The 21,555-nt window shown below is 46.0% G+C and overlaps 1 long non-coding RNA gene across 1 annotated transcript in view; it reads left to right on the plus strand.

Annotated features, from left to right (window-relative positions):
* Nucleotides 1–21,555, plus strand: part of LOC144989566 (uncharacterized) — a 368,718-nt gene that overhangs the window by 51,138 nt on the left and 296,025 nt on the right. The window lies entirely within an intron of this gene.

The raw sequence follows: 21,555 nt of genomic DNA on the forward strand, positions 1-21,555 counted from the left end.
CGAGTGATCAGTTTGTATAGAACACATGGTCTGGTGTCAGGTTTCTAGCCAACAGTCTGGCCAGTCTTGACCAAAATCTGGTTCCACCAAATTTTTTGAACTTAGCCAGACTGTATTGCTAGTTGGTAACTTTAAATGTTCAACAAATTACAATTAGAACGGACGCAGAGAACTAACAACAATAAATCACTACAAACCTAAATAAGACAGAATCAAATGAAATAGGAAAAAGGGAAACATAGACATGATAAAGATGATTAAATAAGGAGCTTTAAAAAAGTTTCCATCTGAAACTTCAGAGTTTCATAGCAGGTTTATCTTCCATGAAGTTTACAGATTAACAAACAACTGCAGATTTCTTTATGAAATGTTAAAATATGGTTTGATCTGAAAGAATTTACATTGGTGAGTGACAGAGACCGTAGGATGAGTCCATGTGATGTTAATTACCACGATAGTTACCACTTGACCTCCTAAATATCCGTTAGAGGATCCGTGAATGTAGCAGAGAAATGAACACAACATGAGTCCCAACCAGACTCTTTCTGAAAATCCTACTTCAAGTGTTTTACTGTAGTTCAGATACAAATATACGTGATGATGAGACCAAACATGGTTGGAAGCTGGAACTGGACCTGGACTGACAAATCCTACATATGTCAAAGCAGAATGTTGGTCATTAAAAAACCAGAAAGGGTTCAGACACAGTTTGAACACTCAAACCCTTTTTCTCCAAACTGATGGTCTCAAAGCTGCATCAAGAATACAAATGAACAGAAAAACAGTGACAGAAATGTAGAAATAACTGCAGTTCAGAGCAAAACTCTCCATTATTGTTCCTGATGTTCCAGAACATCAAAGAAACGGTTCCGTCTGGTAGAACTCTGCAGTCTGGAGGGAACCGTTGTTAAGACGGTTCCATCAGGAGAACCTGAGGAGTCTTCAGGTCCCTCTGGTTCTGGTAGATCCGTCTCAGTTGATCCAGGATCTGCAGAAACCACAGAAGGACTCCGACTGACAGAAACCAGGAAGAGACTCTCACTGGTTTCATGGTCCTCACCTCACCCCGGATCCTGAGGAGCAGCTTCTTTGTCACTTTCAGTCCCTGTCAGTGAGAAAAACAAGTGTCTAAATTCAGGATTATTGACTTTATAAAGGGTTAATTACTCATAATTCATGCTCAATACCAGTTATTGTCAGTTAAAGAAGCACAGCAAAGTGATCACATATGTGGTTCAAACTGTTCAAGGAAACTGTTCTTCATCATCTTTTCTCCTGATCAGCCGTTTTTGATCCATCGGACTTTGAAGTTAATGTGGCGTCAAGATGGCGGCGCCTGCAGCCGCAGTGGTTTGCAGCTCCAAAAGGATTTTGGCTGTGTCCAAATGGAGGGTGGCGTTCTTCCTGGGATGCATTTGAAGGCTGCTTACATCACAAGGCCACGACTGACAAGTGCTGTTCAAATTCAACGACTCCTTCAAATGCGGCCTACTTTTTCCAGATTTCAAGGATTGGTCTGGTTTATCCTTCTATGCTCTCCATATCCCAGGATAAAGTCAAGTCAAAGTCCCACTATCTGTCACCTAGGTGTGCTACATTTGTTCTCCACATGTGACCCATGGGGGAGTAGTGTTAAGGGTGGTATTAATTGATACGGTAATTGCCCCATTACCATTGTTCATTCCTTCATTTAATTGAAGCCTGGATTCCTGCGTGGCAGCCTTCCACCGAACCAACCGAGCTACCCAGCTGCATTGCTACCGGGGCCAGAGACTCTCTGACAACAATGGTGGACTGTGAAGCGGGAGTTGGAGATGATTACATCTTTAAATGTAAGTAAACACTTTAAAGTGATACACTTTAAAGTGGGTGGTCAGGATGAGCTTCCAGATGACTGGGAAACTACAGCAGAGATTATCAGGGAAACAGGTAGGAAGGTGCTAGGTGTGTCATCTGGAAAGAGGAAAGACGGTAAAGAGACTTGGTGGTGGAATGAGGAAGTACAGGAATGCGTCCAGAGGAAGAGGTTGGCTAAAAGGAAGTGGGATGTAGAAAGGACTGAGGAAGGTAGACAGGAGTACAAGGAAGCGCAGCGTAGAGTGAAGAGAGAGGTGGCAAAGGCCAAACAGAAGGCTTACGATGAGCTATATGACAGGTTAGACACAAAGGAAGGAGAGAAGGACTTGTACAGGCTAGCCAGACAGAGAGACAGAGATGGGAAGGACGTGCAACAGATAAGGGTGATTAAGGACAGAGACGGAAAGGTGCTAACAACCCAGGAGAGTGTACAGAAAAGATGGAAGGAGTATTTTGAGGAGCTGATGAACGTGGAAAATGACAGGGAAAGAAGGGAGGAAGATGTGGTTGTTGTGGAGCAGGAAGTAGCAGAGATTGGAAAGGATGAGGTTAGGAAGGCTCTGAAAAGGATGAAGAGCGGAAAGGCCGTTTGTCCTGATGATGTACCTGTGGAGGTATGGAAGTGCTTAGGAGAGACAGCAGTGGAATTTCTAACGAGGTTGTTCAATAGGATTTTAGAGAGTGAGAAGATGCCTGAGGAATGGAGGAGAAGCGTTCTGGTCCCGATCTTTAAAAACAAGGGTGACACGCAGAACTGCAGCAACTATAGAGGAATAAAGTTGATGAGCCACACAATGAAGCTGTGGGAAAGAGTAGTGGAAGCCAGGCTTAGGAAGAAGGTGGAGATCTGTGAGCAGCAGTATGGTTTCATGCCCCGTAAGAGCACCACTGATGCCATTTTTGCTTTGAGAATGTTGATGGAAAAGTACAGAGAAGGTCAGAAGGAGCTGCATTGTGTGTTCGTAGATTTAGAGAAGGCGTATGACAGGGTGCCGAGGGAGGAGCTGTGGTACTGTATGAGGTCGTCTGGAGTGGCAGAGAAGTATGTCAGAGTAGTTCAGGACATGTATGAGAGAAGTATGACGGTGGTGAGATGTGCTGTAGGTCAGACAGAGGAGTTCAAGGTGGAGGTGGGACTACACCAAGGATCAGCTTTGAGTCCTTTTTTGTTTGCTATGCTGATGGACAGGCTGACAGACGAGGTAAGACAGGAATCTCCCTGGACAATGATGTTTGCGGATGACATTGTAATTTGCAGTGAGAGTAGAGAGCAGGTGGAGGAACAGCTAGAGAGGTGGAGGTTTGCTCTGGAAAGAAGAGGCATGAAGGTCAGTCGTAGTAAGACAGAATACATGTGTCTGAACGAGAGGGATCAAGGTAGAAGCGTTAGGTTACAGGGGACTGAGGTGAAGAAGGTGCAGGAGTTTAAGTACTTGGGGTCAACAGTTCAGTGTGATGGGGAGTGTGGAAAAGAGGTGAAGAGGCGAGTGCAGGCAGGTTGGAGCGGGTGGAGGAAAGTGTCAGGAGTGTTGTGTGACAGAAGAGTGCCAGCAAGACTCAAAGGAAAGGTGTACAAGACAGTGGTGAGACCAGCTCTGCTCTATGGGTTAGAGACGGTAGCAGTGAGACAGAGACAAGAGGCTGAGATGGAGGTAGCGGAGATGAAGATGTTGAGGTTCTCCTTAGGAGTGACCAGGTTAGACAGGATAAGGAACGAGTACATCAGAGGGACGGCTCATGTTGCCTGTGTTAGCGACAAAGTCAGAGAAGCCAGACTGAGATGGTTTGGACATGTTCAGAGGGGGGATAGTGGATATATTGGTAGAAGGATGTTGGAGATGGAGCTGCCTGGCAGGAGGGCAAGAGGACGGCCAAAGAGGAGATACATGGATGTCTTGACAGAGGACATGAAGTTGGCTAATGTTAGGGTAGAAGATGTTCATGATAGAGTGAGGTGGAAAAGGATGATTCGCTGTGGCGACCCCTGATGGGAAAAGCCGAAAGAGAAAGAAGAAGAAACACTTTAAAGTGATAAGTTAGTGGTTTAATCGTTAATATGAAACATTGGGTGTGTCCAAATTCTTGGGCTGCATCCTTCACTGCAAAGGACCCGCCCTTGTCGAATGGCCGGGTCCTTTGGCGAGCGGGTAGGCCGGATGTTAACGGCTGTGAATTTGGAGGAGTCTAGCCTTTAGATGATGTCAGCCGTTAGGTCGGCAAATGTTTGTGATCTTGTATGATAAATGGTTTGATGTGTTTTCACTATTGTGAAGCACTTTGTCCTTTTTATGTGAGAAAGGTGCTACAGAAATAAACATCTACTTCACGTCTTTGGAACCAATGAGAGGGCAGCATGGAAAATCTGAGAGGATTTGTGTCTGAGGCCTCCCCCTCTGTTGAGGAAGGGTTGCTAACATGTACATGAATTGCTTCTCACTTCCTGGTGTCTCCTCCCCCTCTTTTGGTGTTCTTGTCTCTCTTTCTCTGTGGCTGCATCCAGTAATCAAAATGATCAATTTCATCAAACAACTTCAAAGAAACAACCAAATCTCTCATGTCTTTCTGCTGTCTCCTTGGAAACTCTGAAATAAAGTTTCTCAACATATGTTTGCAGTTTGATGCCAGCGCAGTGATGTGTGACAGGAACTTCTATTTTAGACGTGTGGTTATGACTGTAGTATATGACTTTTTAATGCACAACCAGCATCCAATCAGAATGGAATATTCACCTGGACCACGGTATAAGCTATTTTATCCTTCATCCTTTTTCCTAAATATGTCTTAGAAATAGATAGTTAAAGGAACAACAGATCTAGGTTGGTTGATCTGTTTCTTCCCTTTTTTCTGTCAATTCAAAAGTCATTTCTGTCTGTCGTGGGTGTGGCCAATCCAGAGAAGACACGTGTTACCAAGACAACAGCAGAAGTTTTCTCACCTCAACAGCTTCAGTTCAACAGTTTCTATTTTCTTTTTGGTGTGATCAGTCTGAACTTTGTTTACCTCATGCCTATATAACAATATTGTTTTAATCTAAAAGGAGTTTTTTTTTTAAAAAAGGACATAAACAAGTAACAGGAAGTTGCGTCCTAAAGGGAGGATGGTAGCATTTAGAATGCGTAGAGACGACGGTGTTCCTGTTTGATTCAGCAGCTGCTTTCTGAGCAAAACTATAAATAAATCCATTGCTGGTGACAGAGATAAACCCATCTGTGGGTGTTAGCCTTCAGCCTTCCTGTGAAGAAGGAAGTGGGCGTGGACGTCAGTCAGGTCTGGAGTTGTAGCACAAATGTATTTCAAATAAAAAAACTGAAGACCAATAAGTCTATGTTTTACATTCTTCTTCCCATCAGTCACTTATTTGTTCACAGCAGTTTAGATTATTATTTAATGTTGTTTTGAGTTAAAATAACTGAAATTATTGACAGAAACAGTGAAGAAAACAAATCTATGAAGCAGCAAATTAAAACTTGACATAGTTACCATGAGCTGGTTTGAACATCCATGCTGCTGGAGCCTATCCTGACCACTTGGGTGTAGGCAAGGGATGCCCTGGACAGGTCGCCAGTCTGTCGCAGGGTACCATATCCACAGTCACACATCCATGCACTCTCACACCTATGGACAATTTAGAGATGCCAATCAACCTATGAAGCATGTTTTTGGACAGTGGGAGGAAGCCAGAGATCCCGGAGAGAACCCACGCATTCACGGGGAGAACATGCTAACTCCACACAGAAAGGTCCCCCATTGATGTTGTGTTTTTCATGTCCCCCAGCCGGGACTTGAACCGGGGGTCTTGTTGCTGTGAGGCAAGAGCGCTAACCACTGCGCCACCATGCATCCACACCATCTGCTTCAGAGCTCGTCTCAGGGAGGCATGAGGGGGTTCAGGGAGGACCCAGGTGCAGAGAGGAGGAGGTTCCAGGTGAACAAGGTCTTTAATCCAAAAACTACAACCAGAATCCTCTGCTGAGCAGATCCATCCATCATCCATCCATCCATCCATCCATCCATCATCCATCCATCCATCCATCCATCCATCCATCTTCCTCTGCTTATCCAGAACCAGGTCATGGGGGCAGCAGTCTAAGCAGAGATGCCCAGACTTCCCTCGCCCCAGCCACTTCCTCCAGCTCCTCTGGGGGGACCCCGAGGCGTTCCCAGTTCCCTGGGTCTTCCCCGGGGCCTCTGCCCAGTGGGACAAACACCTCCCCCATCTCTAAGGGAGCGCCCAGCCCCCCTACACAGGAAACTCATTTTAGCCGCTTGTTTTCTGGACCTGGTCCTTTGACAAACTGCAGCTCCTCAACCTGAATCCAGAACAAAGCGTTGAGTTTAAAGATAAAGTTCATGTTTTCCATTCTTCACCTCTTCTGAACAGAACCAGACTGACATGAACCTGCATCTGCAGCAGCCTCGTCTTGGCTCTGCTTCATGCAGCAGGAACCTTTCTCCTTCTGCTCCACCCTCTGTCTTTGACTGTGGGCCTGATTTTCAGTTACAGAGGTAGAATGTGGGACAGCTTGTAGTATAAACTGAGTCTGAACCGGGTCCTGTTCTGGACAGGAGTGCTAACATTCTCTGAACATTATAGACTTCATTCTGGTCTAGTGCTGCTCCTCTCTGCAGGGCTGTCCCTGGCCACGCCTCCTTCTTGTCTATTGGTTGGCCGTTTATCTGCTGCAGTCAGGCTGGTCAGTCTCCATCAGACTATAAAGACTGACCCCCCACCCCCCACGCCGCCCCTCTATCATGGGTTTGTCCTTCAGGAGAGTGATCATGATCACAGCTGGAGAACATCTGACCCCAGAGTCTGCAGTCTGCAGTCTGGACTCTCCAGAAAACCACACAGATGAACAACTCCTGAATCCTGCAGGTTCTGGTTCCAGCTCAGGTCCAGTTCTGTCAGATTAGACGGGTTTTTCTTCAGAGCTGAGACCAGAACTTCACAGCTGATCTTTGACAAACTGCAGTCCTCCAACCTGCAATCAGACAGAAAAGTGTGAACAGTGAAGTGGATCAGGTGTGTTCAGGTGTTGAATGTGCAGCTCAGCATCTCTGTGGATGAATGTGTCTGATAACAGTCAGACTGCAGAGTTCTGAGGGTTCTGCTGTCAGTACGGACTGTTTCCTTTTCAAGTCAAAGTCAAAGTCAGCTTCATTGTCAAGTATGCTGCATACACGTGGCATACAGCACAGATGGAATTACTTTCCTCTCCCCCCACAGTGCAAGCAGCTTATAAAATAATAAATAAACAACATAAAAATAGATAAAAAGACAGTAATAGTCAGAGGAATAACAGTAGTCTAAACAGTGCTAAAGAACAGTGGCATGGTTAAAGTGGCAGTTTAAAGTGACAACAGTGCTGAGAACAGTAAGTGGATGAGTCAGTGATGGCAGTCTTTGGTGATGATGGTGTTCTGATGCAGGAGTGAAAGTTTTCAGTGTGAGTTTGTAGCATGGGGTGGAGGGGGCAGAGGGGGGAGGGCAGGGAGGGAGTTGAGTGTCCTTATTGCCTGATGGAGGAAACTGTCCTTTAGTCTGCTGGTTCTGGCCTGCAGACTTTGCAGCCTCCTCCCTGATGGCAGCAAGTTGAAGTGTCTCTGGGATGGGTGGGAGGGGTCTCCTGCAATCTTGATGGCTTTGTGAGTGAGGGGGGGGGGGGGGGGGGATAAATGTCCCAGAGGCCAGTGAGAGGGACACCAACGATCTTCTCAGCTGTTTTCACAATGTGCTGCAGAGTCTTCCGGCAGGTTCAGGCTCCGTACCACACGGTGATGCAGCTGGTCAGGATGCTCTCCATGGCCCCCCTGTAGAAGGTCTGCATGATGGGGGGAGGAGCTCTGGCCCTCTTCAGTTTGAGGAGGAAGTACAGGCGTTGTTGGGCTTTCTTGGCCAGTGATGCAGTGTTGTGGTTAGGGTTAGTAATAGTTAGTTAGTAATAGTTAGTTAATAATAGTTAATAATCAATATGTCTTCTCGTCTCAAACTCAAACTTTATTGATTACACAGCGCCTTTCATTTCAGTTATAAACACAAAACGCTTAACATAAACGCAGATAAAATAATCATAAAACATGAAAATGATTTAAAACAGAAAACACAGGATAATCACACACAGATGGGACCCCTCCCTCACCAGATTCCTCCCTCCACCCACCCAGTTACCCAGTAGAACCCTGAATAGAAACAAAGAACTGCAGCTTAAAGAAGGTCTGGCTCGGTTCTGCTGTGAGGAAACCAGCCGGCACCCCAGCCGGCCCAATGAGTACGGGCACCGCAGCAACAGCACCCCCTACAGGTGAAGCTGGTGGTGCCCCAGAACAATGGATCCCCAAGATGAAACACTGGAGTAGAAAACATCAGAATAAAAATGATCATAAAACAGCAACAATAAAAATACAAAAATAAAATAAGATATAACAATTTTAGTATTTAAAAAAATAAAATACGTAAACTGATTGGAACATAACCTTTGTTTCATTGGTAAAATAACAATAAAAGGTCGGGAGGCAGTAGCGTTAAGGGTCTTGCCTCAGGACCCTCACTGAGTGATGTTAATTGCTCACCGTTGATATGGTAATTGCCCCAGTACCAATATTCATTCCCCTCCGGAAGTCGGACCCTGGATTCTTGTGTGGCAGCCTCTCACCGTACCAACCGAGCTACCCAGCTGTCTCGAGCCTCTCCTTAAAAACATCTACAGTCTCTTCAGTAATGATGTGGATTCAGACGTTCAAAATCGGTCCGTGAAATATAAACTTTGAATCAGGAAACTATCCCGACAAGGACTGCAGACATTATTCGGTTTCTGATTGCTTAACCCCGCCCTCATAATTCCTGACCAATGACTGAAGACATCTTTGGTCAGGTGATTGTGTTTCCAAGCTTTGGTTGTCTTGGTACAGACCAAACACAAGGTTCAGGACTCGGTCCAGGTCAAATTAAGTGGACTCGGTCCAGTCCAACAGCCTTTTCTAGTCTGAATAGACCTTAATACTCTAGAGCGGGGGTGGACAATTCCAGGCCTCGAGGGCCGGTGTGTCTGCATGATTTCCAGATAGTCTTGCCCTACTCATGGCTGATTACCTGGTTCAGGTGTGTCCAGCCAATTAGAACATGCCAGAGCAGCATATGCTGGAAAACATGCAGGAATGTGGCCCCCAGTGCCCACCTCTGCTCTATAGCGACTTATATACCAGAAAATATGATGGTTAAGGAAAATAGAGACAACAGGGGGAAAAAAACATTGGAGACCAGACCGTAATATTCTATATATATTCTATCTATATTCTTATTCTTCTTTCAGAGTGGCCATGTGTTCAGGAATGTGTTTGTCTGCTGCTCTTTTTCTCACAGATCAACACAACAGCTTCATGATGAGAACAGAAAACAACTTTTACACAAAGACTCACTAAAAAAGAAAATGGAGAAACTCCAACATCTTTGTCTGCTGGATAAACTCCGCTGTCTCTGAGTCTGAGAACAGGAGTCCTCCCTGCAGTGTTGCCAGATCTGAGTGACAGTTTCCAGCCCAAACTCATCGTAAAACCCGCCCACCTCAATAAAAACAAGCCCAAATCTCAACCTAGCAAAAACCTAATGTTGAACGTAAAAGTATAGCCGTAGCCTAATAAAAAATGACGCAATAATAATAAATTATTATATAATAAGTCTGTTATAATAATTTTTTTTATAAAATAAGTACAGAAAATCCAGTTATAGGTTTCTCGTATCGTGTACTCTAGATGGCTTTTGATGGCGCCCCCCTCTTTCTGCCACTGCCAGGTGCTGGTCCACAGCGTATGTCAATCAGCGGTGGGCTGGTGACTGGTGGATTAGAGGGGGCGGGGCCTACCTGGGTGCGCGTTGGCTGAACGTTCTCCTCCGGCTGAGTGTATAAGCAGGCTGCGCTATTTTTGTTCGAGCTGTAACCATTCTGACAAGGTTAATAAAAGCCAATAAAAGCCCTGCAGCATCTCCATCTTTTGGAAATGAACCCAAACGGCAGAATAGGGTTCTGACTCTGCAGAGGCTCTGGGAGTTTTAAAACAGCGTCAATTATTCGCTGATTTTTGTTATTCGCGGGGGGGGGGGACTAAACAGGGGGATTACTGTAATGTTTCATATATTCACAATGCTTTTTTTAGGCTATATATTAATTAGTATACTTTTAATTAATATTTTAAATAATAAGAAAAATAATAATAATGACAGTAAAACCGCTAAATATTTTGAAAAGCAACCCAAATTTTATAGACCCGCCCAATGCCAATTTTACCCGCCCAACATAACCAAAAGAAGCCCAATCTGGCAACACTGCCTCCCTGTATGTGTGTGTGTGTATGGAGGGGGGGGGGGGGGGGTTTCTTTCCTCTGCATTTCCAAGAAATCACGTGACCGTAGCTGCAGCAGTCTACAAGCTGCTGGGTCCTAAAGATAACCTCGTTGTGTTTGAGCTCTGAGGAGCTGAACTAAACTGGAACGAAAATATTTGTTTAAATCCTCTTTTCCTCTAAAGATTCTCTGTGAAAATAAATCCTAAACTCCTGAGGGACAGAAGGGCGTTTCTGTTCTGACAGGATTCAGTTTGTCTGCTTCACAAAGACGGAAACAAAGATTATCAGTCAGAAATCAGAGAAGAAAACTTCACCGCTGTAGTTAGTGCACGTTTCAGGGTGTAGTTAGTGCACGTTTCAGGGTGTAGTTAGTGCACGTTACAGGGTGTAGTTAGTGCACGTTTCAGGGTGTAGTTAGTGCACGTTACAGGGTGTAGTTAGTGCACGTTTTAGGGTGTAGTTAGTGCACGTTACAGGGTGTAGTTAGTGCACGTTACAGGGTGTAGTTAGTGCACGTTACAGGGTGTAGTTAGTGCACGTTACAGGGTGTAGTTAGTGCACGTTTCAGGGTGTAGTTAGTGCACGTTACAGGGTGTAGTTAGTGCACGTTACAGGGTGTAGTTAGTGCACGTTACAGGGTGTAGTTAGTGCACGTTACAGGGTGTAGTTAGTGCACGTTACAGGTTGTAGTTAGTGCACGTTTCAGGCTTCCACATTGGTCTCATGTTTGTGACCACAGTGACCACTGTACCACAGACTGCTGGCTGTGGTTCTTCCCTCAGGCCTCAATCTGACAGCCTCTTAGTGATGCGGCTGTCAGATTGCTGCCAGCATTTACCCATCATGCACCACAAAAGGATGCAGGTATGATGCTGGTATTGCATGTCTGTGACATGTCAGGAGGAAGAACACAGTTCCAGTAAACAGTTCAAGCTTCTTTCAGCCATTTGGCCATCGTCATGTTAAGTTTTTCAGGTTTTAAAACAAGTAGAGTAGTTTGGTTTCAAGTCATTGAAAATTGTTACCATATTTCTGCCCAACATGATGCACCGTTTGCACTATTGTCACATATTAGGTTCATTAAGTGAAACAAGAGTCAGATAGAAGTCAGTCAGACTTCATCACCTGTGTTGATCGAACATTTTGGACCTTGTTTGTAACATGCCACATGTCAGAGTTACGTTCACAAACGTACAGGTCTATGACTGGAGTGTACATAATATACAGTATCTATACAGAGGTGATAAAACATATGGGGGGGGCACCAACCAACTTACCTAGTGTGTCTAACAGAAAGCAAGCTCCCTGAGGTCTACAGGATGCCCCGTCTTACCTGTCCACAAACCCCCTACTATCTCCAACCCAGACACAGCTGTTCACATTCATCTGTCTGGTCCAGAATGAGCTCCCCTTCAAATATGCAGGCCTGCTGGCTCTGGGCCTGACAGCTCATCAGGTCTCCACCAGGTGTCTTATCCCACAGGAAGCACATGCAGAGGAAGGAAACCAAACAAAGACCATGAAAAAGTCCTGCATGTAACACCGGTTAAGCTCTTTCCTTTAGAGCCATTATGATGCTTTTTTAACACCCTGTTCTGCAGCAGCAACTCTCGTATCCTGTTCACAACAGTAAACAGATTAACTAACCCTCCAACCCAGCTACCAACTGGTTTGTACACCCAAATGTAATGAGTTTGCTGTATTTTTTAATGACAAGGTTCAGGGCATTAAAAAAGCCATCAACTCCACAACACATATAACTATCCAACGGCCACCTACTCACTCTAAGCTGACTCACTTTGTACCTGTCACTGACCAAACTGTCCAAGAGACCATCACCCGTCTGAGCTCGTCTACATGCTGCCTTGATGTGTTACCCACTAGATTTCTAAAGTCTGTCCTGAACAGTGTGTTGCCATCAATTACCGTAATTTCTGGACTACAAGCCGCTACTTTTTTCCTGCGCTTACAGTCGTGCAGCTTATTCAGTGACGCGGCTAATTATTGGATTTTATTGGCGGCCGCCGTGTACGTATTTTTGGACACAGTGAATGGTTTGAATTCTCTAACATCAAACACAAGTCATTTCTTTTTCAACACACCTCTAAGCAGCCAAACAGCATGGACCTCACTTCAGGTCTTAGACACTTCAGTCATGGTTCAACAAAACGAAACACGCATGTCCAGCCGCATCCCAGAATCCTTTGGTGCCATTAGACCCACTGTGCACGTGATCGCCGCTACAATATGATGAAGCTTTCAAGTTAAAAGCAATCGTTAAAAGCAGCTGAAAAAATCACCAACGGGTTTGGAAAAGCCGGTCAGCTGCGTGACGGAGAGAACAGCGCATGCTCAGGAGTGCATTTACCTCTGAGTCATAGTGACTCGGCTGGCTGCACGTAAATATGTGGCAATAATATCAGCCTTTATTTTGTCGGGACACGACTGGAAACACAAATTGACGTGGTCGTGTTAACGGTTTCTAAGGACTGAGCAGAGATTTGCATTGAAACGCTCACAGCCTCCGTGTGAGCTGGAGACTGCGTGTCGTTTGAGCTGTGGGGCCGATGGCAGTCTGATGGCTCCCACATGTAACAACGCATCCGCCCCTCATCCACAAAACGTACAGTATTAAGTCCGATTGCTCTGCACAGACACGATTTGCTCCGTCCACCGGCGCAATGGGGACGAAGCGCTCCTCCCTGTAGCCGCGCTGGCCAGAGCTGTCGGAGTAGATAGGTAGGGGAGACAAGGAGCGCGCGGGAGCGCGGAGGCGTCGAGCCATTCTGCAGGCTGCAGCCAGGGCTTACTCGAGGCGTCCGCGGAGCAAGTGTTTGTTGTGGAAGGAAACTTCTGACCCACGCGCCGCGAGGAGGCGCGCGTATCGCGCTGAGGCGCGCGCTTTTTAGTCGTCGCTGCTTTATTTTACTAGTGTGTTTTTTAACCAGCCCTGTTACTCCCATAACGCTGCCGCGACACAAGCGGAAGGAGAGCTTTACCCGTTCACCCCTCCATGCACTGCTGCTCATTCTTAAACACGTACAACAGAATGGCGAGCCGGGCGTTGGCCCCGCCTTTAGCCCCTAAGACTCATGGGAAATGGGGGATCGGGGATGTAAATTTCCTCATCATAACTGAGGGATGTAATGTTGATTATATGGTTACTGTTTGTAATTTTATGTGTGATACCTAGATTGTCAATAAGTTAAAAAAAATAAAATGAAATAAAAACCATAACTGAGGAACTTGTGAACAGAATAGAGGTGCATACTGTTTGGCAGATGCAGATAGAATCAAAGACATGAGCCTGAGGCAAAACTGACTCCACCCACTGTGTGCTAATAAATCACACTTACACTCTGAGTCAGGAAGTGATCCGTCAGGATGACAATGTTGCCTAATTCATGCGGCTTGTGCCCCGACGCGGCTTGTGTATGTATAAAATTAGTTAAACACGTGAAAATGGGTGGGTGCGGCTAATAATCGGGTGCGCTTTGTAGTCCGGAATTTACGGTACTCAAATAGTTAACATGTCTCTTCAATCTGGAATATTTCCAGAGGCCTTAAAAACTGCAGTCATTAAACCTCTCCTGAAGAAGAGCGGTCTTGATCCCACTGTACTGAATAATTACAGACCTATCTCTAATCTGCCATTTTTAGGAAAAGTCCTTGAAAAAGTTGTCTACCAACAGCTCACTGACTTTCTCTTATTAAACAATTCATTTGATGTTTTCCAGTCAGGTTTTAGACCCCATCATAGCACAGAAACTGCTCTTATCAAGGTAACCAATGACATCCGCCTGAACACTGATGATGGTAAAGTCTCTGTCTTAATCCTGCTAGACCTGAGCGCTGCCTTTGATACTGTTGATCATGGGATCCTTTTGCACAGACTCCAAGACTGGGTTGGCATCTCTGGATCTGCCCCAAGTTGGCTCAAGTCTTATCTGGAAGACAGGAAATACTTTGTTGAAATTGGGAGTTGTGTCTCAGACTACATGGCCTTGACTTGTGGTGTGCCCCAGGGATCGATCCTGGGACCCCTTCTGTTCAACCTCTACATGCTGCCACTAGGGCAGTTAATACGCAGTAATAACATATCTTATCACAACTATGCAGATGATACTCAGATCTATGTGTCACTGACAACAGGTGAATATGGGCCGGTGGATTCACTCAGCCACTGCCTCCAACAGATCAGTGCGTGGATGCAGAACAACTTTCTCCAGCTAAACTCAGACAAGACCCAAGTTATTATTTTTGGCCCACAGAAACAAAGAGAAAGAGTCAGCAGCTACCTTCATTCTCTGTCTCTAAAACCCTCAAATCAAGTCAGAAATCTAGGGGTAATCATGGACTCTGACCTGAACTTTAACAGCCATATCAAGTCAGTAACATCAGCGGCATTTTACCATCTCAAAAACATTGCCAAAATCAAAAACATAGTGTCAAAACCAGACCTGGAGATACTTATTCATGCATTTGTCTCCAGCAGGTTAGACTACTGTAACGGCCTGCTCACCGGCCTCTCCAAACGAGCTGTAAAACAGCTTCAGTACATCCAGAATGCTGCTGCTGGAGTCCTGACCAGAACCAGGAAGTATGATCACATTAGTCCTGTGCTCAGGTCTTTGCACTGGCTCCCTGTACCTCAAAGAATAGACTTCAAAGCAGCTCTGCTTGTGTACAAGTCTCTCCATGGCCACGCACCAAAGTACATCTCTGACATGTTAGTGCCATATGAACCATCTCGTACTCTGAGGACCTCAGGGACCGGCCTCCTGTTGATTCCCAGAGTCAGAACTAAACAAGGGGAATCAGCGTTTCAATATTCTGCAGCTAAAATCTGGAACAGCCTCCCTGAAGGCGTAAGACAGGCCTCTTCTGTGTTCATGTTCAAATCTAGACTTAAAACATTTCTGTTTAGCCGTGTATATGACTGAAAGGTCCCATCTGCACTTTTCTTTCCTTTCCTTCCTTTATTTTTAAATCAATTTTTTTCTTTTCTTTTAAAGTAAATTTTACGTTGATTATTTCTATGATGTATTGTGATTTAAATGCATTGAATTACTTTGTGTACGAATTGTGCTATACAAATAAACTTGCCTTGCCTTCTGTGTCCTGATTGGCTGAAGACCCTGTCAATCAATCTCCTCAGTCCGTGATGTCTCTCTGGTACAGAAACGTGGAGCTCTTCTTCAGATCTAAAGAAATCTGTGATCGATGATCAGATCTTTGTTTTCATTTTAATTTCTATGAATGTTTGAGAATTTAAACTAGAGAAAAGGTGAAAATGTTTATGTCTGTGTGAGAAAAGTGGATTTAGGCCAGGGGTGTCCCAAGCCGCACACAGAGGTGACATATTGACACATGATTACTGTGTATTTCTAACTCACCTATAATGTGAAGAACATTTCTCTCAGTGGGAGCAGTGATGCTGATCTGTGCCACACGTCAAGATGAAACATTCACTCAGACAATGAAACCTCATTCCAACCAGGCAGTTCAGAACGGCTTTATTGAGCAGCTGAAGCCAGCAGATCTGTACATTTTGGCCAGAGCGGGTCAGTCACGTGGTACATTCATGCCGCGTGCGTCACTGTCGCTCTAAAAAACCCAAACACTCACGTTCTTCTCCCACGGAGCTGCGGCTGTCTGCAGACATGCGCAGTGAGCCCGCAGAGACAGCTGGGAGCCGCACGCGGCTCAGCACGACCTCATTCCACGCAGCGCTAACGCTGTCACAACACCGGAAGTTAGCAACCCGGTCTTAATAAGCTTTTTGTTCAAAACCTTTGAATCTGTAAAAAATATAGATTTTATTTATTAATAAATGACTCACCAAACGATCTAACTGAATAAAACACGTCTCAGAAATAAACAGGAACAAAGGCACCGCCCTGCAACGGAGAGACACAAAGATCCTCTAAAAAGAGCGACATCTCACTCTGCCTGAAAAGATAAGGCACAGAAAAGTTTGAAAAATTATTCACATCTGAGGCTTTTTACATTAATAAGTCACTTTAAAAAATATTTAGAACAGATTAGAGTTTGAAGTTATCAATTTAGAAAATGTGAATATTGGAACCAATTAGTCCAAAAAGGCAGCAGCATTTGACCAAAGCAGAGCTCATTTTGGTCTCTTCAGAGGTTTAATGCATGATTGTGTTTTGTTGGTTTTGGTCTACGTACTTTTACTAAAATATAAAGTCTGAAGTGGATTGACCAGATTCACTGACGTTTGCTCCGCCCACCTAAACATGCTAGGGAACATTGGAAAGTGGGCGTGTCTCCATAAACAGCTGTCACAGCAGAAGCTAATGAACATCAGAGAAAAGCTGTTTCCTCCAGAAACCAGACCCTAGTGGTCTTTTGAGGAACTGCAGCGTTTGGTTCTGAAGTGTTTCTGAAACATTCAGTGTTTTTCCAAAGCAAAGAGGGGCGGGACTCGTTTCACTTCTCTAGCTTTACTGGACTCTAAGCGTGGAGAACTTGAACCTAGAACAGGGGTCAGCAAACTGCAGCCTGGGGGCCACATGAGGCCCGTTAATCTGGCCCCCAAACTGGAATAAAGGCTAAATCCACATTCCTCCCCTAAACCCTACGGTCTCTCCCTCCAATTGTAGGAACATGACAAATGATCGCTCCTGGTTCCTGCAGTTCTACACCTGACCTGCAAGATGATGAAGAGATTCTTCCAGGGACGACCATTTCTGCCCCGCGCCGCCAGAGTGTCCCGCTGCAAGGTTACTTTTCTGACCCGGTCCTCCTGCTGGTGACAGCACCAGCAGGAGGACCGGGTCAGAAAAGGGTCCAAAGAACCGTACTGCTGCCCTCCTCACAGAAAGGACTGTGTTGGAACAGTCAGCCAGAGTCTGTGGCTTTGGAGACCCTGAGAGGAACTAGACCAGGGGTCCCCAAATCCAGGCCTCGAGGGCCGGTGTCCTACATATTTTCCAACCAGCCTGCCATTGAAGCTCCTTATTGGCTATACACACCTGATCCAGGTAATCAGCAGCAATTAAGGCAGGGATTCTGGAAAACCAGCAGGACACCGGCCCTCAAAGCCTGGATTTGGGGACCCCTGAACTAGACGGATAGAAAATGGATAAAAACAGAACTGTAGATGCAGCGTACGCTGATTCAGAGGCTCAGAGTCTGACCATCAGAGACAGAGTCTGACCCTCATCTGTCACTAAAAAGACTCAGACTCTGGGAGAATACTGACTAAACAACAGTTACCTGCACTGTCTAGTGGGTCCATATGACCCCACCTTAAACTATAAACAACCTGTTCTGGTGGATGATGGTGGAAACACAAACTGTAAAGTTGGCACCATCTGGTGGCAGAGAGCAGGCATGGCGCCCTCTGGTGGTCTAAGACAAAAAAAAAGAGAAGTGGGGTCACCTGGACCCAGGAGGTGTAAAGTGGAGAAATGGTGACCCCTGGTGGATGGAGACAGAAAAGAGAAACAGGGTTTCGGGCGGGACTCGGGTGGGATGAAGCAGTGATGAAGACTCTGGTGGGATGAAGCAGCGATGAAGACTCTGGTGGGAGCAGCAGTGATGAAGACTCTGGTGGGAGCAGCAGTGATGAAGACTCTGGTGGGAGCAGCAGTGATGAAGACTCTGGTGGGAGCAGCAGTGATGAAGACTCTGGTGGGATGAAGCAGCGATGAAGACTGCTGGGATGAAGCAGTGATGAAGACTCTGGTGGGATGAAGCAGTGATGAAGACTCTGGTGGGAGCAGCAGTGATGAAGACTCTGGTGGGAGCAGCAGTGATGAAGACTGGTGGGATGAAGCAGCGATGAAGACTGCTGGGATGAAGCAGTGATGAAGACTCTGGTGGGATGAAGCAGTGATGAAGACTCTGGTGGGATGAAGCAGTGATGAAGACTCTGGTGGGATGAAGCAGCGATGAAGACTGCTGGGATGAAGCAGTGATGAAGACTCTGGTGAGAGCAGCAGTGATGAAGACTCTGGTGGGAGCAGTAGTGATGAAGACTCTGGTGGGAGCAGCAGTGATGAAGACTCTGGTGGGAGCAGCAGCGATGAAGACTCTGGTGGGAGCAGCAGTGATGAAGACTCTGGTGAGAGCAGCAGTGATGAAGACTCTGGTGAGAGCAGCAGTGATGAAGACTCTGGTGGGAGCAGCAGTGATGAAGACTCTGGTGGGAGCAGCAGTGATGAAGACTCTGGTGAGAGCAGCAGTGATGAAGACTCTGGTGGGAGCAGTAGTGATGAAGACTCTGGTGGGAGCAGCAGTGATGAAGACTCTGGTGGGAGCAGCAGCGATGAAGACTCTGGTGGGAGCAGTAGTGATGAAGACTCTGGTGGGAGCAGCAGTGATGAAGACTCTGGTGGGAGCAGCAGCGATGAAGACTCTGGTGGGAGCAGCAGTGATGAAGACTCTGGTGAGAGCAGCAGTGATGAAGACTCTGGTGAGAGCAGCAGTGATGAAGACTCTGGTGGGAGCAGCAGTGATGAAGACTCTGGTGGGAGCAGCAGTGATGAAGACTCTGGTGAGAGCAGCAGTGATGAAGACTCTGGTGGGAGCAGTAGTGATGAAGACTCTGGTGGGAGCAGCAGTGATGAAGACTCTGGTGGGAGCAGCAGCGATGAAGACTCTGGTGGGAGCAGTAGTGATGAAGACTCTGGTGGGATGAAGCAGTGATGAAGACTCTGGTGGGATGAAGCAGTGATGAAGACTCTGGTGGGATGAAGCAGTGATGAAGACTCTGGTGGGATGAAGCAGCGATGAAGACTGCTGGGATGAAGCAGTGATGAAGACTCTGGTGAGAGCAGCAGTGATGAAGACTCTGCTGGGATGAAGCAGCGATGAAGACTCTGGTGGGAGCAGCAGTGATGAAGACTCTGGTGGGAGCAGCAGTGATGAAGACTCTGGTGGGAGCAGCAGCGATGAAGACTCTGGTGGGAGCAGCAGTGATGAAGACTCTGGTGGGAGCAGCAGTGATGAAGACTCTGGTGAGAGCAGCAGTGATGAAGACTCTGGTGGGAGCAGTAGTGATGAAGACTCTGGTGGGAGCAGCAGTGATGAAGACTCTGGTGGGAGCAGCAGCGATGAAGACTCTGGTGGGAGCAGTAGTGATGAAGACTCTGGTGGGAGCAGCAGTGATGAAGACTCTGGTGGGAGCAGCAGCGATGAAGACTCTGGTGGGAGCAGCAGTGATGAAGACTCTGGTGAGAGCAGCAGTGATGAAGACTCTGGTGAGAGCAGCAGTGATGAAGACTCTGGTGGGAGCAGCAGTGATGAAGACTCTGGTGGGAGCAGCAGTGATGAAGACTCTGGTGAGAGCAGCAGTGATGAAGACTCTGGTGGGAGCAGTAGTGATGAAGACTCTGGTGGGAGCAGCAGTGATGAAGACTCTGGTGGGAGCAGCAGCGATGAAGACTCTGGTGGGAGCAGTAGTGATGAAGACTCTGGTGGGATGAAGCAGTGATGAAGACTCTGGTGGGATGAAGCAGTGATGAAGACTCTGGTGGGATGAAGCAGTGATGAAGACTCTGGTGGGATGAAGCAGCGATGAAGACTGCTGGGATGAAGCAGTGATGAAGACTCTGGTGAGAGCAGCAGTGATGAAGACTCTGCTGGGATGAAGCAGCGATGAAGACTCTGGTGGGAGCAGCAGTGATGAAGACTCTGGTGGGAGCAGCAGTGATGAAGACTCTGGTGGGAGCAGCAGCGATGAAGACTCTGGTGGGAGCAGCAGTGATGAAGACTCTGGTGGGAGCAGCAGTGATGAAGACTCTGGTGGGAGCAGCAGCGATGAAGACTCTGGTGGGAGCAGCAGTGATGAAGACTCTGGTGGGATGAAGCAGCTGCATCCTACCCCATTGTTGCAGCAGGAGGGGAAGCAGCAGCTCCTCCTCTTCTGTGGTGAACAGCAGTTTGTGAGGAAGAACCGCTCAGATCCCTCCACAGTACTTCCTGCTCAGCATCCCTACAGATCATGAGGAACGCTGAAGATTTTCACAATAAAAGAGCCAGACTGGAGAGAGCAACACTCATCTGTTCTGTCAGTCCTTAGAGGGAAAATTCTAGAAGGAATGAGTTTCATGACAGAAACAGAAGTTTCTAATCATACAGTAGCATCATAATGGACAGGATATTCATTTTACTTTTGGAAAATAGACAGGAAATGCTTTCCAAAGTAACCAGGAGTATTAATGGTCCAGTATTTCATGTTTGTCACCATCTGAACACATTATATTAGTGGTCTCTTTATGTATTTGTGTGTTGACTACATTTCTATTTTATGAGTATTGGTGAACTACAAATATGGCAGCCTAGAGACTTCCTGTCGGTTACTTCCGGTCTCTCAGGTGTGTGGCTGATTACAGCCAATGACAGCACAAAGAGGGGGGAGACAGAGGGAAGGGGGGGGGGAGGAGAGAAGCTAACTTCCTGTGTGAGGCTATCAGGGATGGATGAATGCACAACGGATGTTTGTCCTCCGATCAACCGACCTGGTAGACGCCCTCGTCCATCTGAACGTGGACGGACTAAACATCTTTGACACTGTTCTGTCCTGACAGACTAAAGATAAGGAAGCATTTGAGCAGAATAATTTAAAGTCCACACCAGAAATGACAAAGAAACTCTAGAGGACTGAGTGTAAATGATAGAAAGACTGGGTTATTTGGCTGGTGGTCTCTACTAAGGTTGTATATCTATGTGTATATTTGTGATGTTGGATATATGTGTATGATTCAAAATAACAAATTCACAGGGAAACATTGTTGTGTTGTGTTGGAATCTTTTGTAGAAATAGAGAAACCGAAACAAACACATTCAGTAAAGAAAGTAGAACCCTGATGAATTTTTGTAGAAACTCTGAGTGTTGTAGCCTATAAGGGACAAACCTAAAAGTATTTCAATGTACTCTAGTCAGATTTACTATCTCAACTAATAATAATAATCAAAGCTCGCCCAGGAGAAGCAAACAGCAGCCATGTTTGTTTACTACAGAACTCCTCTACTTCTATGGCCTATTCCAGTGTTTGAGATAGTTTATAGCAGAATGATTTATTCAGATCCAACCGTTCCAGATGTAAACTTTTGGTCTAATGGGATCATCTTATCAGGGTTTCATGAACACTGTTCAATTCTAATCCTGACTTGGATGAAAGACGTTTTTCTCATGTAGACGCAGCGCGTGATCCAACCTCACTGACTGTAGAAGATAGTCATCTGAAAGTGACCCGATGTTCTAACAAATTCAGAACTCCAGATGTAAAGAAATATGACCGGTTATGATCTGCAAAGCAGACCTGATCAGAGGAAGAGTCTACAGTGTGTCAATGTAGGATAACAAAGTAGGATTGATAAAAGCTT

The sequence above is a fragment of the Oryzias latipes genome, chromosome 2 (genome assembly GCF_053564925.1).
Source record: "Oryzias latipes strain Hd-rR chromosome 2, Olatipes_Hd-rR_3.1".
NCBI classification, from domain to species: Eukaryota; Metazoa; Chordata; class Actinopteri; order Beloniformes; family Adrianichthyidae; genus Oryzias; species Oryzias latipes.